The sequence below is a fragment of the Petaurus breviceps genome, unplaced genomic scaffold, assembly GCF_028583685.1.
Source record: "Petaurus breviceps papuanus isolate PSGF00001 unplaced genomic scaffold, PetGlider_PUasm1.0 126, whole genome shotgun sequence".
NCBI classification, from domain to species: domain Eukaryota; kingdom Metazoa; phylum Chordata; class Mammalia; order Diprotodontia; family Petauridae; genus Petaurus; species Petaurus breviceps.
This window is the reverse complement of record NW_027185655.1, coordinates 72,579,591-72,588,250: the sequence shown is the minus strand read 5'-3', so window position 1 is coordinate 72,588,250 and position 8,660 is coordinate 72,579,591. Positions and strand designations below refer to the sequence as shown.

At 37.8% G+C, this 8,660-nt stretch overlaps 1 long non-coding RNA gene across 1 annotated transcript in view; it reads left to right on the top strand.

Moving 5' to 3' along the window:
• The first annotated feature begins 1,857 nt into the window (after positions 1–1,857).
• Positions 1,858–8,660, top strand: part of LOC138170501 (uncharacterized) — a 38,718-nt gene continuing 31,915 nt past the window's right edge. Inside the window, exon 1 of the long non-coding RNA XR_011170639.1 lies at positions 1,858–2,140. This is a non-coding gene — a long non-coding RNA (uncharacterized lncRNA). The remainder of the gene's footprint in view (positions 2,141–8,660) is intronic.

Genomic DNA, 8,660 nt, shown 5'->3' with positions numbered 1-8,660 from the left:
TACTGGGATCTTTCAATAGTTGAAAGAATACTTTTCCTGAATTATCCAAATAATCATCTATTTTGTCAATTTTTCCTACTAACACAGAATTCTGGACTTGCAATTGCCACCAATAAAAGTATAAATTTGGGAATTCCACAGGAGGAAAATAATGCCCACCTTGCAATCATGCATTTACTTTGTAGGAGAATAAGCTCACCTCCCAAATATACATGTGTAAGCAAACATCTTATCTTATTTTTTCTCTAACCCTAAATGGCCCTCAATACTTTTTTGTTTGTTTGTTTTACGTCTTACAATTTTTGTCTTTTTGTAGTGGTGCTTAGAGATCGAAGTTAACATGATGGCAAAGGACAATTTTTTTGTACAATTAAAGCTATGGTATTCTAATATGGATATATAGAATGTTATTTGCAGAGCATCATTATTTTTGAGGAAAATGTAGGTACTTTGGTTATTCTTCTTGCTAGTTCCTGTCAGATAAAATTAGATAGAAGAATTTGAGAAATCTGTGTCCTTTTTAAAAATTACTGTCTTAATAAGATTTTATTTGGCAATAGAAAGCATTGAAAAGTAGCCTTGCAAAGTTGAGTTTTTCAAAAATTTCATTATGAACTCTATTATTCTGAGATTTATAACTGCTGTAAAAATCATGTAAGGAATATCTCAGTCTATAGGAAAATTCATATTTTACATATTACTTTGAAATATTATAATTCACTATCTCCAAGCCACAAAATTACTAAGAGCAAAAGGCTTTAAACAAGAAATTAAGGATGAAAGTCACAGTTCTGAAAGATATCATACAGAACATCCAGTCAAGCTTTCTCATTTTTCTGAAGAGGAAATTTGAGGTCCACAAAAGTGGCATGTCTTGGTTTAAATACCTGCTTAGGGGCAAAATTGATACTAGAACTTGAGTTTCATATTTCTTTACTGTTTTTTTCTAATATTCTATAACATTTCTCAAATGTCATTGACTATTTAAAACATTTTTTTAAAGGAATCATGATTTTAGAGGTAAATATGAAATCAGAAAAGAGGTTTAGTAGTTTCATACTTTTCACTCTTTTTCCTGAAAACTTATTTTATTTTTGTAATTGGAATAAGAAATTTATTAAAATTTAAAAATGTTTCCCTCTCCCAAATCTTTTTTGAAAGTTTCTTGAGAACTGGAATTGTTTTATTTATGTCTTTCTATCCCAATTGCATAATGGGATGATTGATGGCTTTGATGAAATGGGACACATGCAATATGTTATATTTACAAATTTGAATACATACATAATATTTTATCATTGTGACCAGTGATGAAAGAATGTCATCACTGTATTTATTGTATTGTTTCATTAGCAATTTGAAAGAAATGAAACAGCATAGAATCAAGGAGCAAAAATTTAGCAAAACTACTTCCTCCTCTTTAATAATCTGGAAGGATTACCCAAACCAGAACCTTTCAGGTTGCAAAAATGTTGCAGCAGTTCATACAGTAAAACATCCTAGGTTCCAAGTTTAGGATCATCCATCTAGCCCTGTAAGAGTGCCATCTGGTGGTTCTCAATTACTGCTGCAGATCACAATGCATTATGTTACTTGAGCTTTTAGAAAAAAAAGTGAATAATTGACAGCTAATGCTTTTTTAACTCTACAGCCACTCTCTCCTCTATGGAGAAGTCAGCTTTCCATTTAATTAATATAACTAGAAGATTTGCAAGGTCTATTTTTCCCAAAGAATTGGAATTTAAAATGTCAGCAATATTAGTCTTCTGGGTTCCAGGAAATGAGATAATAGTGAAGCTTTTTTTTAAAAGAATGAAAGTTTTGCTGAGTCAGGGAACTATTAGGCAGCTCAGTTTACTGCAAAAGATCATCAAAATTATGTGATTATATGAACTTATTGCCAACTTGGTACAGTGAAAGTAGCAGCAAATCTGGATTGAGGGGACCTAGATCCAAATGTGATGTTTAATATTTATGTGACCTTCAGTAACTCACTTCATGTCTCCAGTTCTCAGTTTTCTCTTCTGAAAAATAAGGGGGATGAACTTACTGGTCTAAATCTATAGTTTTGTGAACTCTAAGAAAGCTAAATGTTTATTCATTTCATCCAAACAAAACCAAATGAACTCCCACCCAGGAGGTAAGTAAGCAATTTATACTTTTCTAAACCTTTTAAAGTAGAGTGCTTGTAATTCCTGGTCTATTTTATAGGAAAAAAAAACTCTTAAATTTTAATCATTAATTTGAGAAACATTTCTTTTTGAAGGAATAGTATAGAGAAGAGCTCCAAAACTGGGGTGCTTGACCTGGGATTTATGAACTTTTTTTTTTAACATGCTGATAATTATGTTTTATTGTAATTGATTACCTTTGTAACATTATATATTTTATTTAATTAATTTAATAATATTCTAAAAAGGAGTCCCTAGATCTCATCAGATTTGGAAAAGGGACCAGGACACAAAAAAAACTTTTAGGAACCCCTACTCTAAATAAAAATTATTATTGTTTTATATACAAATATATATTTGAATATATGGTTTTAAAACTTTCAATTCCAGATTCATTCCCTTCCTTCCTTGTCACCCATTACTGGGAAGATAAGCAGTTCAGTACAGGTTGTACATGTGTGGCTAATGCAAAATAATAACATAGTAGATATATTGTAAAAGACGGACTATATTTTCCTCCCTCCTATCCCAACTCCCACTTGTTCTATTCTCTACTTTGATCCCATCATTTTTCAAAAGTGGCTGCTTCCAATTTCTCTACCCTCCAACCTGCCCGCCCTTCCATCATCCCCTATCTCATCCCCTTCCCCCCCCCTACTATCCTGGAGGGTGAGGTACCCTATTTAGTGTGTATTTCACTCCCTCTTCAAGCCAGATTCAATGGGAATAAGGTTGACCCATTCTCTTTTGCCTTCCTATTCTTCCCCTCAATTGTAACCATTTTCCCTTGCTTCTTATGTATGAGATAGTTTACCCCATTCTTTCTCTCCCCATCTCCTCTCATTATATTCCTCTCACCTCTTAATTTCACCTTTTAAGTATCATCCTTTCCTGTTAAATTGATCCTATGCCCTCTATCTATGTATACCTGTAAATATATATATATATATATATATATACACATTCATATATATATTCATATGCCAATATACCCTCATATATACATATATGCATATATTTCTAATCCGTTCAACTATAGAGAAAAGTTTCATGAGTTAAAATTATTGTTTTTTCCAGGTAGGAATGGTAACAGTTCAACTTTGATAAGTTTATTATGATTTCTTTTCCCTCTACCTTCTCATGCTTCTCTTGCTTCTTTTATATGAATGTCAAATTTTCTATTCAACTCTTGTATTTTCAGCAAGAATGCTTGAAAATCCTCTATTCCACTCAATGACCATATTTTCCCCTGAAAAATAATACTCAGTTTTGCTGGGTAGGTGACTCTTTGTTTTAATCCCAGCTCCTTTGACCTCCGAAATATCATATTCCAAGGCCTTCGATCCCTCAGTGTAGAAGCTGCAATATCCTGTGTTATCCTGATTGTGTTTCCACAATATTCAAATTGTTTTTTCCTGGCTGCTTGTAATATTCTTTCCTTAATCTGGGAATTTGTAATATAATGCCAAGGAAAGGCAACTTCCCAAAGTTCAGAATACCAGCATAGGTGCTCTCCATTTTATTCAGTGATAAACCAAGAACAGAGAAGGTCAAAACATGACATCATTCAAAATACAGCATTTACTAAGGGTGATTAAATAATCTCCAAGTACTACCCCACCCCAGGACCTTCCAATCATTCAATCAATTACAAAGTCCCTGTTCTAAATACTACTCCACCCCTAGGCTGTACCTTCATTTAGTCCACCACAAAGCCCCTCTTCTCAAATGGAGATTAGTTTCCAATCTAAGTAAAGTACATTCATTTGTTCAACCATAGAACACAAAAAGGTCAAAAGTTCCCCACCCCTGGATCACAATTGAATCTACCCCAGAGTTACATCAAGTTTAAGCACAGCACTTAATACCCAAATGGAGGTCTTTTCTTCATCTTGACACTAGGCAAGTTCTCAGCAATCTTAGTTCCTGGGGAGACAAGGCTTAGCAAGGCCACAAAATACATTGCCAGTCTCTTCATTAATTCATCCTCTGTCTGTAGAACAGTCCTAGAACCCCTGAAAACATTAGCAAAACCCTCTCCCAGGATTTCTGTAAACATACAACAAGAAAATCCTTCTTCAGGGCTTCTGAACCAACAGAAAGGTTCCCAGACCCCTGAAACAACAGCACAGTCCTTCCCCAGTGGACAGTATTCACTCTCTGTCTGCAGGACAGTCTCAGGAGCTCTTAGCCAACAGCCAGGTTCCAAGACTTCTTCAACAAAAGGACTGTCTTTCACCAGTGGACAAATCTGGCAAAACAACATCAAAACAGACACAGAAAGTACCAGCAAAACAGCCATGTCTCCTCAGTCCTTGGCAGCTCCGGGGGCAGGTCTCAAAAGGCCAGGGCAATTCAAAGTGTCCCCCAGCAATCCTTCTCAGTCTCTCTCTCTCTGCCTCCACGAGGTGCTGCTTCCAAAAAGTTCTTCTGCCTCTCTATTGTGTCTCTCCAAATCTACATCACCAGCTCCTCCCAGTTCAGGACTTTCTTTTCACTTCAACAAGTCCATCCCACAGGTGGGATTAACAAGCTCTGGGTTTTAACGCAATCAATTTGAAAAACCAAGCCAATACAGGGGAATCTTTAAATGCCATTACTATCACAGAATTCTGGAACCTGGCTATTATATTCCTAGGGGTTTTCTTTTTTGGTATGTTTTTCAGGAGGTGATGGGTGGATTCTTTCAACCTCTATTTTAACCTCTGGTACTAAAACATCAGGGAAGTTTTCTTTGAGAACTTCCTGGAGGATGAATTCCAGGGTCTTACTTTGGTCATGGCTTTAAGGTAGTCCAATAATTTTTGGATTATCTCTCCTGGATATATTTTCCAGTTCAGTCGTTTTTCCCATGAAATATTTCACATTGCCTTCCATTCTTTCATTTGTTTGGATCTGTTTAACAGCATCTTGATTTCTCATAAAGTCATTAGCTTCCATTTGCTCCAATCTAATTCTGAAGCCATGATTCTCCTCATTCAGCTTTTGAGATTCTTTTTCCATCTGGCAAATTCGGCTTTTTAAGGCATTCTTCTCCTCATTGCCTTTTTGAGCCTCCTTTGCCATTTAAGTCAGTCTGTTTTTTAAGGTATTATTTTCCTCATTCCGGCTGTTTTCCTCATTCCGGCTCATTTCATAATTTTCTTTCATTGTTCTCATTTCTCTTCCAAATTTTTCCTCCACTTCTCTTATCTACTTCTTAAGGTCCTCTATGGCCTGTAACCAGTTTGTATTTTCCTTTGAAGCTTTTGGTGCAGGAGTTCTGACTTCACTGTTTTCCTCCTGTTCCATTCTTTGCTTGTTTTTGTCCCCAAAAGAGGAATGTAATGTTGGAATCTTCTGTCTGCTTTGTTTCCTTTGCCTGATCATTTTGCCACTCAATTCCTTGACTTTCGTGCTTTTTGCCACACTAGGACTCTGCCACCAGACAGGGTAGCTTTCATCCCAAATGCTGGGGTTTTCTCAGCTGCTGAAGATATTAGATGGGTGCCTTCTGAGGTCTCCACATGCTCTGGCAAGCTGGACACACTCCCCAGGACCTCCACCCTAGACTGCAATCCAGATCCAAGCAGGTTAAAGTGAGAGATATTACCTCCCAGACTGGTGCCTGGTCCCCCTACACTGCAGGCGGGAGCTGAAGCTGCGACATGGCATTGGCTGTGCTGGCCTCTCAGAGGCTTCTCGCCCTGGGGGTAAAAGCCAAGCACTCCCACTTACTGGTTCCAAATTCCAGACTGCACTGACCTCTCACTTTGTCCTTCGCATCTATGTGTTGATAAACCTGCAAAGGGCCACAGCTGCTGCTTATTTGGAGTACCTCTGGCTGGTCAGGCCTGTCCTTGGGCTAAAACCTAGGAGTGGGGCTGGGCTAGGCTCCCAGAGTGCTTTGCTGGATTCCTTCTTGCCTGCTGGGCTGTTCTCAGAGGGAGGTTAGCTTCTCTGTGTCATTTTGTTGGTTCTGCATCTCCAAAGTTTCTTTGTCACATTTTTACATGGATTGGGGAAGATGGAAGTTGGAGATGAGGGAAGGTTGTGCTTCTACCCTTAATAAAAATTTTTGAGCCCAATAACAAGGAAAGAAACATTTTTAACTACCTACTATGTACAGATACTTGCTAAGTGTCTTACACGTATTTCTCATTTTATCCTCACAGCATTATTCCTTCATTTTACAGAAGATGAAACTGAAGAAGACAAAAGTTAAGGGACATTTTTAAGGTCACACAGATAGCAAATATCTGAGATTGAATTTGAATTTAGGTCTTACTGACAGTAGGTCTAGTATACTAGCCACTGTGTGACCTAGTTGCCTCTAAGAGAATGGTGATATTGAAGGTCAGGTTAAATTAATGAAGTTTTACATTATCCTCCTTAATTCTTGAAATGTTGTGTCCCATTATGTGTGTGTGTATTTATTGCATTTGTTTGATCAAATTTACATCAATAGAAAAAATTCACAAAAAAGCCTCACATTTGCATCATTCCATCAATTTGCAAATCTTTATAATCATGAAAAGAGCTACCATAAATATTTGTGTAGTTATAGGTCAGTTTCCTTTTTTTAATTCTTGGGGGTATAGACCTAGTAGTGGCATTTCTGGGCTGGTCTAAGACAACTTAGAAGGTCAACAAGAAAATTCTGTGATAGCAGGGTGAAAAGGAAGCACAGTCACACAGGTCCCACCTGGGTGCAAGCTGTGTTCATGTAAAACAGCAGCAGAACTTGTGTGTGACTGAGTCATTCGCTATAGTGGCAGCTTCTGCACTTCTCAACCCAGAAACACAAAGGGCATCAGACAGCTTGTTATAGGTCCATTTTTTGGCATCGGGGGCAGGATTCCGTTGTATTATCCATCTTCATATCTGAGTCACATTCCTGTGTCTCAGTCACAAGGCAAAGAGGAGCATTAGCACACCATACTTTGTAGCCACAGAGAAGTAGGGACTTGAGTCATAGTTCCACAGCTAGAAATACTGCCTATGGTTACTCACAGTCAAGAACATAGGTCAGGAGAGTAGTAAACACACTCCCCATTAGATAATGCCACCTTGGAAGAACTGAAAACTTATAGGTCTCTAGAAGATCTCTGAAAATAGCTGCACAAAATACCCGAAGTTTAGGATAGTTATTTCTACATTTTGGAAGGAGAGATCTACCTTAGCATAAAGTTAAAAGTCAAAAAGTATACTAGAAAAATGAGTAAGAACAACAACAGCAATGACAAAAATATCCTGACCATAGAAAATTACTATGGTGAAACAGAGAGATATGATGGGGCAAATTACCTCATATAAAAGAGGCACAAAAAAGCTTTTACAATGGGGAGGAAGATCTGGAGAGGGTAGAGCACATGAACCTTACTCTCAGAGGAATAGGCTCAAAGGGGGAAGAACATAAATAGTCAGTTGGAAATAAAAATCTCTAAAGTAGGAAGAGAAAGGGATAAGAGAAAGGCAGGGCTGATAGAAGTCAGGAAAAATTGGGAAAGATGGTGATGAAGTTTTAGTAGGGTTTTGGCAGGCCATGTCTAAAGAATTACGAAGATTCAGGCTGATTCCAAGCCAGTTGGAAAGAATTATTAAAGTTCTGATTTTTCACGCTCTAGCAGGTGGCTAAGTCCTTTTGAGAAAAATAGCCCCTCTGTAAGGCAAGACACAAAATTTTAGAGAGAATATGATGCTTATTACACAATCAAGATTTTCATACAATTATGGGAACATGATTGATAGGAGGGGTATGTTGAGGGATTAGGTAACGGAGGATGGGTGTTGTCCTTAATTTAACTGCACATGTGGTTACCCATAATACATACAATTAGGGGGCATATCTATTATGGTAATGATATTATAATACACTTTATGTCATAGGTTCACTCCAGGTCAGCCTTTTACTATCACTGCACATGCGCTAACATGGGGTCGGCCCTTTCTATGATAAGGTGGTCAAGTATCCTCCTCTACATCCTGGTGGTGCTGTTTTCAGATATGCTAGCTATTGTGACCTTGTCTGGTCAAGATGGATAGTCAGGTATTGTGCTCCAGTCTTCGACTAAATGGATGATGGAATTGTGATTACACACCTGTTCTTGTGGGAAAGGGTCTGCCAGGGGAGGGGGGGAAGGCATGATAAGTTTCTATCACATGGGTGTGCCTGTATTTTCCTTTGGGAACTAAGAGTTCAGGAACACACTTGTTGTTCTAGTGAACAGTGAGGCATAACTTAGGACATTGGCGGGGGTTTTGGCGGGGGTTAGGGGCCGTTTGGTAGATACAGTGGGCCTGTAGTGAAGTTTGGATATTGGGGCTGAGGGCAGTTCTGTTAGGACTCCAGTAGTCAGAGAGTAGTCTGAAGCAAAAGACTTTTGAGTATGGACAGGGTAAAAGGAGAGAGAGTAGGATACATTTGGAGAAAAAATAGACAGGAAAGACAAACACAGTAATCACAATTTTTTTTAAAAGTAGGTTTTATATCTCAAACTTATAGAGAAC